This window comes from Ceratotherium simum, chromosome 1, assembly GCF_057802395.1.
Source record: "Ceratotherium simum simum isolate JZ-2026a chromosome 1, ASM5780239v1, whole genome shotgun sequence".
NCBI lineage: Eukaryota > Metazoa > Chordata > Mammalia > Perissodactyla > Rhinocerotidae > Ceratotherium > Ceratotherium simum.
In genome coordinates this window covers 26,713,392-26,723,445 of record NC_141900.1, presented here as the reverse complement: position 1 = coordinate 26,723,445, position 10,054 = coordinate 26,713,392, and positions in this window count along the sequence as shown.

The window sequence follows — 10,054 nt, the reverse complement described above, 5'->3', positions numbered from 1 at the left end:
CACAGAATGTGAGAAACTGTTTGCAAAACAGATATCTGATAAGGTATGAATATCCAGAATATATTTAAAAAATGCTATAACTCAACAAGAACAACAATAAAAACAAAACCAAAATAACCCAATTAAATTATGGACAAAGAACTTTAATAGACATTTTTCCAAAGAAGATAAATGAGGGCCAACAAACATGTGAAAAGATTTCCATATCACTAAGCAATAGGGAAATGCAAATCAAACCTCAGTGAAATACCACTTCACACCTATTACAATGACTATTATTTAAAAAAAAACAAAACAGAAAATAACGTCTTAATGAGAATGTGCAGAAATTGGATACTTTGTGCATTGCTGGTGACATTCCTTGAAAAATTAAACATACAATTACCATATGATCCAGAAATTCCACGTCTGGGTATATTCAACAAAAGAATTAAAAGCAGAGACTAAAACAGATATTTGCACTTCCACATTAACAGCAACATTATTCACCGTAGCCAAAATGTGGAGACAGCTCAAGTGTCCATCAATGGATGAATGGATAAACAAAATGCAGTGTATATGTGCAATGAAACATTATTCAGCCTTAAAAGTAATGAAATTTGATACATGCTACACCACTGAAGAAACTTGGAGGCATTATGTTAATTAAAATAAGCTCCTCACAAGGGACTTATATGAGGTACCTAGAATATTCAAATTCGTAGAGACTGACAGTAAAACAGTGATTTCCAGGGGCTGGCAGGAAAGAAATGAAGGGTTATTACTTAATGGTATAGAATTATAATTTGGGATGATCAAAGGTTTTAGAGATGGATATTGGTAATGGTTACACAACAGTGTGAAAGTACTTAATGTCACAGTACTGTACACTTAAAAATGGTTTAAATTGTAGATTTTATATTATGTATATTTTATCACAATATTTTTAAGTGACTGGTTAGTTCACATTTTCCCTTTTTTTTAGAGTAAATTTATAATTTTTATTTTAAATAAGTTAACTTCTTAGTTTAAATTTCTTAGGCAAAAATTGTCACATTATCTTAAAATGTTTAAATAAATATTCTTTCTGAAATTGTACAGCCGTTGCATTTAGACATTTCTCTATATACCTCATGTATATGCTTGTCTTTATTTCTAGATCAGTTTTGCGAGTTGTTGCTACTGTTAGCATTTTCCAGAAACCATATTATAACAGTCTTAAACCCATCTAACTTTATTTTATTAACTTTATTTTTAACTGAATTATACCATTTCTTCTACGTACTTTAGGTTTAATTTGTATTTAGCCTTCAATGCTTCAAAAGTCAATGTTTTCTCCTCAATGAAGCATTATATTTTAAAGTTTACAACCAGTCAGTTTTTTCTTAAAGTTTTTTCACTGTGGATTTTAAATAAATTGTCATCAGAAATAATTGCATGCTAACAATTATTTGAAAATTGTTGATATTTCTTTATTAGGGATCTTTAATACATTTTCAAATTTTGAATAGTTTAAATTTGAAATTTAAAATATTTAAATTTACTGTGTTTACTTTATATATTTATATGTTTTTGCTAACATTGTTATTTTGCTGTGCATTTCTAAAATATCTTTATTAATTTTTGTCAGCTTTACCTGTCAAATTTTCCATTGTCATTATGAATTTGCTAATTATACTTCTTAATTATTTGACTTTTTCAAGTAAAAATTCTAAGGTTACATTGGATGTACGTAAATTCTTGATTATCGTATCTTCTTGAACACTTCATTGATTCATTTTTAATTATTTTATACCTGCTTTTCTCATACTAATAGGATACAACAGTTATTTTATTAGAATATTTTTAATATGTATATCTCTCTTTTAAAATTAAATCATTATATGTTTGTGTTTTGAGATTAAGTGCTTCTCTTGTAAACAAGAGAATATTTTCCTAGATTTAAATGTTCATAAAAATCTAATCATATATATTTGTTAATAATGTTTACATTTGCTTACTTTTAAGATGATTAATAATATTTTAAGAAAAGTTCTTTCACCATAGTTTGCATTTCTGTTAACATTCTTTTGCATCATTTTTTTGGTACACTTTCTCTACATTTCAATGATTTCATATATTATAAATTTTATATAATTTTAATTTTATAATTTATATAGTCTGGTTCTATGTGTTTAAATTTTTTTGAATCCACATATAATTAAGATTATACTGTATTTGTCTCTCTGTGTTTTGATTATTCCACTTAGAATGTCCTCCAGGTTTATCCCTGTTGTTGCAAATGACAGGATTTCATCATTTATTAGGGCTGAGTAATATTGTACATTTATACACCTCATTTTCTTGATCCAATCATCCACTGATGGACCCTTATGTTGTTTCTATGTTTTGGCTAAAGTGAATAAAATTGCAATAAATATGGTGGGGTGCGTACAATTCTTTGAGATCCTGATTTTGTTTCCTTTGGATGTATAACCAGAAGTGGAATAGCTGGACCATAAGGCAATTCTATTTTTAATTTTTTGAGGAAACTCCATACTATTTTTCATGATGACTGTACCAATTTATTTTTCCACCTACAATATACTAGAGTATCCTTTTCTCCACATCCTCCTCAATACTTGTTAGGTCTTATCTTTTGAAAATAGCCATCTTAACAGGGGTGAGGTAAAAGCCCATTGTGGCTTTGATTTATATTTCCCTGATGATTAATGATATTGAGCACCTGTTCATATGCATGTTGGATATTCGTGTGTCTATTTGAAAAGATGCTTATTCAGTTCCTTTGCCTATTTCTTAATTGGGTTATTTGTTTTCTTGCTATTGAGTTGTATGAGTTCCTTATGTATTTTGGATATTAACCCCTTATCAAAGATGTATGGTTTACAAATATTTTCTCAGATTCCATAAGTTTCCTGTCCATTTTGTTGATTGTTTCCTTTAATCTGCATAAGATTTTAATATTGAAGTTGTCTCACTTGTTGATTTTTGCTTGTGTTGCCTTTGCTTTTTGTGTCATCCCCATAAAATAAATGCCAAGACCAATGTCAAGGAGATATTTTCATGTTTTCTTCTAGGAATTTTATGGTCTCAGGTCTTTCATTTAAGACTTTAATTCATTTTGAGTTAATTTTCATGTATTGTGAAGATAAGTATCCAAATTCATTATTTTACCTACAGATAATGAGTTTTCTTAATACCATTTATTGAAGAGAATATCCATACTCCATTGTGTATTTTTGGCACCCTTATCAAAGACGAGTTGAGGTTCTATGCTTGGGTTTATTTCTGGGCTCTCTATTCTCTTCCTTTGGACTATGTGTCTGTTTTTATCATAGCAGCATTCTGTTTTGATTACTATAACTTTATAATATAACTTGAAATCAGGAATCATAATTTCTCCAGTTTTGTTCTTCTTTCTTAGGATTGTTTTGGCTATTTGGTTCCTTTGTAGTTCCATAAGAATTTTAGGACTGTTATTTTTCTATTTCTGAGAAAAACGCCATTAGAATTTTGATGGGGATTGTACTGAACTTGTAGATCATTTTGAGTACTGTGGACATTTTAACAACATTAATTTTTCTGATACATGAACGTGGCATATCTTTTCATTTCTTTGTGTCTTTTTCAAACAATATCTTACACTTTTTTGAAGTATAGAACATTCACATCCTAGGTGAATTTACTCCTAAGTATTTTATTGTTATGTTGGTTTTCTAAATGGGATTGCTTTTTCAAATTTCTTGTTCAGAGAGCTCACTGTTAGTGTATAAAAATGCAACTCGTTTTTCTATATTGATATTGTAGCCTGCAACTTTGCCTATTTTATTTATCAGTTATAGCAGATTTTTTGTGTGGAGTCTTTAGGGTTTTCTAGATAGAAAAGCATGCCATCTGCAAACAAAAGCAAATTTACTTCTTCCTTTCTGATTTATTTATTTATTTTTGTTTGTTTTTGTTTTTATATACTGCTTTTTTATATTTATTTACTTATTTTTATTGTAGTAACATTGGTTTATAACATTGTATAAATTTCAGGGGTACGTCATTATATCCTTTGTAATTTAGATGTGCTTTTTTCTTGACCTAATTGTTCTGGCTAGGACTTCTAATACTATGTTGAGTAGAAGTGATGAAAGGAGGCATCATTGTCTTGTTCCTGATCTTAGTGAAAAAACTTTCAGCTTTTCGCCTTTGAGTGTTCTGCTGGTTATTGGCCTGACATATATGGCCTTTGTTATGTTGAGGTATATTTCTTTACTTAATTTGTTGAGAGATTTTATCAAGAAAGGATGTTGAAATTTGTCAAAACGTTTTGTCTGCATCTGCTGAGATGATCAGATTCCCTTATCCTTCATCATGTTAATGTGGTTTATCACATTTACTGATTTGCTTATGTTGAAATATTCTTGCAGCTTAGGAATAAATCCTACTTGATTTTACTGTATGATCCATTTAATTTGCTGTTAAATTCTGTTTTCTAGTATTTTTTCCATCTATGTTCATCAGAGATATTGGCCTGTAAGTTTCTTTTCTTGTAGTCTCCTCACCTGGCTTGGTATGAGATAATGCTGCCCTCATAAATTAGTTTGAAAGTATTCCTTGCTCTTCAAATTTTTGGAAGAGTTTGAAAAAGACTGAAAATTTTTTTCTTTAAATGTTTGGTATTCACCTAGGAAACCATCTGGTCCCAGGTTCTTCCTTGTTGAGAGATTTGTGATTACAGGGTCAAATCCTCTTACTTGTTATTATTTTGTTCAGATTTTCTATTTTATCGTGATTCAGACTTAGTAGATCATATGTTTCTAGGAATTTAACCATTTCTTCTAAACCTAGAAGAATTCAATTTGTTAACATGTAATTACTGGTAGTAGTCTTTTACAATCCTTTGTATTCTCTGGTATCAGTTGCAATGTCTCTTCTTTAATTTATAATTGTATTTATTTGTCACCTATATTTTTTTCTTACTTAGTCTAGCTAAAGGTTTGCCAATTTTGTTTATATTTTCAAAAAAACCTCGGTTTTATTGACCTTTTCTATTACTTTCCTAGGCTCTATTTCATTTATTTCTACTATAATTTTTATTTCCTTCCTTTGTGAATGTTGGGCTTATTTTGTTATTTTTTTCTACTTCCTTAAAGTGTGAAATTTCTTCTCTATTTGAACAAATAGATCTTTATATTGAAAAAGAAAAAGAGATCTTTCTTTTTTATTAATGTAGGCATTTATTGCTATAAACTTCCCTTAGAACTGTCTTTGCGCATCCATAAGTTTGGTATGTGGAGTTTTTATTTTTATTTGTCTAAAAATACTTTTTGATTTCCATTTTGATGCCTTCCTTGACACATTGGTTCTTAAGGATTTCTTGTTTAATTTCCACATACTTCTGAAAATTCCAATTTTCTTCCTCTTACTGATTATAGTTTTATACCATTGTAGTTGAAAAGTATGCTGATATGATTTCAATCTTCTTAAATTATTAAGATTGTTTTGTGGGCTAACATATGATCTATTCTTGAGAATGATATGTGTGTACTTGAGCAGAATGTGCACTCTGCTGCTGTTGGATGGTGTGTTTTGTATATGTCTGTGTTAACTTTGTTTATACTGTTTTTGAAATCTGTTGTTTCCTTATTGATTTCCTGTCTGTATGATCTATCCATTGTTGAGAAGGGGGTGTTAAAGTCCACTATTATTTTTGTATCATGGTCTATTTGTCCCTTCGCTTCTGGTAATATTTTTTTCATATACTTAGATACTCCTATGTCTCTTGATAATATGTATATAGTCGTCGTTTTCTCTTGATGAACTAAACTCATTGTAATTACATAGTGTTTTTCTTTGTCTCTTGTGATCAATTTTAACAAGAAGTCTATTTTTTTATTGTATTACCAAAGCCACTCTTGCTATCTTTTGGTTACACTTGCATAGCATATCTTTTGCCAATCCTTAATTTTCAACCCATATGTGTCCTGAAATCTAAAGTGAGCCTTTTTGTAAGGAGAAATTGTCAGTTTTTTAAATCCATTTCTTCATCTGTGTTTTTTTATTGAAAAATTTAATTCACTTACCTTTAAAGTAATTATTGATAAGTAAAGACTTACTATTGCCATTTTGTTAATTATTTTTTGACTGCTTTGCAGTTCTATTGTTTCTTTCTTCCTTTCTTATTGTCTTCTTTTGTGATTTGTTGATTTTTTTTGTAGTGGTATGCTTTGATTATTTTCCCTTCATTTTTTTTTTTTGTATTTACTGGAGTTTATTCTTCTTCTTTTTTTCTTCTTCTTTATGGTTACCATGCAGCTTGAATAAAACATTTTATATTTATAACAGTTTTATATTAAGCTGAACACTTAACTTCAATTTCATACAAAATTATACCCTTAACTTCTCTCCCTATGTTTTATGTCATCAAGGTTACACTTTACATATTTTATTGTGTCAATTAATAAATTATTGCAGCTTTAATCACTTTTAATAATTTTCTCTTTTAATTTTTATACTAAAGATAAAGGTGAATTGCATACCACCATTACAGTATTAGATTATTCTGAGCTTTATTATATATTTACCCTTATCAGTGAGTTTTATACTTTCATATATCTTTATTTTGTTACTTAATGTCCTTTCATTTCAACTGAAAAAATTCCTTTGGCAGTATTTCTAAGGCAGTCTAGTAGTGATGAACTCACTCAGCGTTTGTTTGGGAATATCTTTTTTTTTTTTAATTCTGTCCCTAACCTACTTTTCTCCCTTTATTTTCCACTATTCTTTTTTTTTTTGAGGAATATTGGCCCTGAGCTAACATCTGTTGCCAATCTTCCTCTTTTTCTTTTTTCTTCCCAAATCCCCAGTACATATTTGTACATCGTAGTTGTAGCTCCTTCTAGTTCTTTTATGTGGGAAGCTGCCTCAGCATGGCTTGATAAGCAGTGAGTAGGTCCACGTCCAGGATCCAAACCAGAGAACCACAGGCCACCAAAGCAGAATGCACAAACTTAACTGCAGCGCCAGTGGGCCGGCCCCCTGTTTATGTCTCCTTCATTTCTGAAGGACAACTTTGCTGGCTATGGTATTCTTGCTGGAAGTTTTTTTTTATTCTTTCAGCTTTTTGGATATATCATCTAACTGCTTTCTGGTCTGCAAGATTTCTGTTGAGAAACCCACTGATAACCTAATGGGGTTTACTTTCTATGTTACTAGTCACTTTTCTTTTGTTGATTTCACTTTTTTCTCTTTGTCTTTGACTTTTGACAATTTGATTACATTGTGTCTTGAGGTTATCTTCTTTGGATTGATCTTACTCAGGGTCTTTTGAGCTTCATGGATCTGGATGTCCATATCACTCCTAAATTTGACAAATTATCAGCCATTATTTCTATAAATAAAGTTTCTGCCCCTTCTCTTTCTCCTCCTCTGGTACTCCCATAACATGTATATTCATTTCTTTGATGATGTTGCATAGGCCTCATATGCTTTCTTTATTTTTTTATTACTTTTTTTGTTCTGACTAATTCCAAATTACCTGTCTTTGAGTTCACAAATTCTTTTTTTTTCACAATTGATTCTGCTGTGGAAGATCTTTATGGAATTTTTCAGTTCAATCATTGTATTCTTCAGCCTCAGGAGTTCTGCTTGGTTCTCTTTTTATGTTTTCTATTTCTTTATTAAACTTCTCATTTTGTTTATGCATTAGTTCTTATTTTATTTAGTTTTTATCTCTTTTTTTTGTTTTTATCATGTTATTTTATAATGTTTTTGTTTTACATATGCTTTTTTACGATTTTTATAGTATTTTTAATAATGTTAAAATTATTTTATAATGTTTTTGTCATTTTGTTTTATAATGTCCTGATTCTTTGTAATTTGTGCAAACTTTTCTTTGTTTCTGTGCATTTTAAGGAGCAAACCCCTCTTCCAGTCTTTATAAACTAATTTCAGCCAATAAAGATCTCTGCTCCAGTCCCCAGGCTGAAGGGATTGCCTCTAATGTCTCAGTTGAGTGGTCTTGGATTCAGGTTATGTGAATGCTTCTGGGTCCCCAGTGGGTGCACCTGTTACCCAGGGCTCAGGTGGGTATGAATCCTGTCAGTTCTCTGGGAAGATGAGACTAAGCTGAAACAAGATGCTGATTTCTAGGTCAGCAGTTGGGTCATCAGGTGGCAGGCCTCTTATTAATATGCAGACATGTGTTGCCAGATCCTTGGAGGACTTCCACTGTGTTTTTGGGCAATTACTTGGCCAGGTAGGCCTGGTCCCATGTCAAAGCTGAGCAGGGATGGGATTGGCTCACAAGGCTGCTTCAGGGTCCAAAGCTAGGAGCAATGTCTGCAGGCAAGCCTCTAAGGTCATAGATGGAAATGTCTCCTCTCAGGATTCTGGGCATGCAGGACTGCCCCTGGACCACGGTTGAGAGAGGTTGGAGCTGAGTTACAGGGCTGTTTCAGCTTTTATAGTCTGACAGAGGTAAATGGGCCTATTTCCAAGTGCATGGACAGTTGTATATCCCAGTGAGTCCCTGGGCAGTCAGATCATAGTTAGCAGGGATTGGAATTAGTTTATGAGCAGCTACCGGGTTTAAATCAAGGACTGAGGTCAAATGGCTTTTTACTCAAGGCACAGGCAGGCATGACTCCTCCTAGGTCCCTTGGTGGATGGTGCTGGTCGCATGACCAGGGCCAAAGAGGGCTGTAGCTGAGTCCAGAAAGGGCCTGAGAGTTTCTGGGTCTATAGTCCAGACCACAGTCAGTGTGCCTGCCACCTGGACACAGGTCTGTCTTCCCAAAATGGCTCACCTTGGACATGGGTCCCCTGGGGTTCTGCAAGTTCATATTTGGGTCTCAAAGCTCCCACAAAGCCACTCTTGTCTGCAAATGGCTGCCAAATTATTATTGCTATGGGGGATATAAACAGGGGTCCTCCTTGCAAAATCTTGCTGAAATCACTCCTTTGGACCTTTTTAAATTTTCTTTATTATTTAATTATGAGTTCATTATATTCTTGATACAAATATCCTATCAGATACCTGGTTTGTATATATTTTCTTTCATTTTCCCTGGTGTCCTATGAATCATAGAGGTCTTTATTATTGATGAAGTCTAATTTATCTATTATTTCTTTTGATGCTTCTGCAAAGTGTCATATCAAAGAAACCATTGCAGAGCCAAGGTTATAAATATTTACTACTATGTTTTATTTGAATATTTTTTACAGTTATAACTCTTACATTTACGTATTTCATTTGTTCTGAGTTAATTTTTGTATATGGTGTGAGGTAAGAATCTAATTTTGTTATTTTGTATGTGCCACCTAATTATCCTTGTGCTATTATTTGAGAAGATTATTTTTTCCCCATGCAATTGTCTGGCACCTTTGCCTAAAATCAATTTCCACGGATGCAAGTGTTTATTTCTGGGCGCTCGATCCAAGTCAATTGAGCTATATATCTTTACTTATGCCAGTACCACACTGTCTTAATTACTGTAGCTTTGTACTAAGTTTTGAAATTGGAAAGTATGTCTTCAAAATTTGGTCTACTTTGTCGAGATTGTTTTGGATATTCTGGGCCACTCACAATTCCATATCAATTTATGATCTGTTTCTCAATTTCTACAAAGAAGCCAGCTGAGATTCTGATGGTATTGGTTGTATCTGTAGATAAAATTGAGAAGTATTATCACCTTAACAATATTTTTAAGGGAATAATCTATTTCATTTTTATTTGTTTTAAAAATTATTTTATTGGGGTCACATTGGTTTATAACATTGTAAATTTTAGGTATATATCATTATAGATTGCACCATTGCATAGATCACACCATGTTCACCACCAAAAGGCTAGTTTCCATCCATCATCATACATATGTGTCCCTTTACCCCTTTCACCCTACCTCTACCTCGTTCACCCCTAGTAACCACCAATCTGTTCTTATCTGTGTTTGTTTATCTTCTGCATATGAGTGAATTCATATGGCATTTGTCTTTCTCTTTTTGACTTATTTTGCTTAGCAATACCCTCAAGGTCCATCAGTATTGTTGCAATTGGCACAATTTCATCTTTTTTGTGGCTGAATAG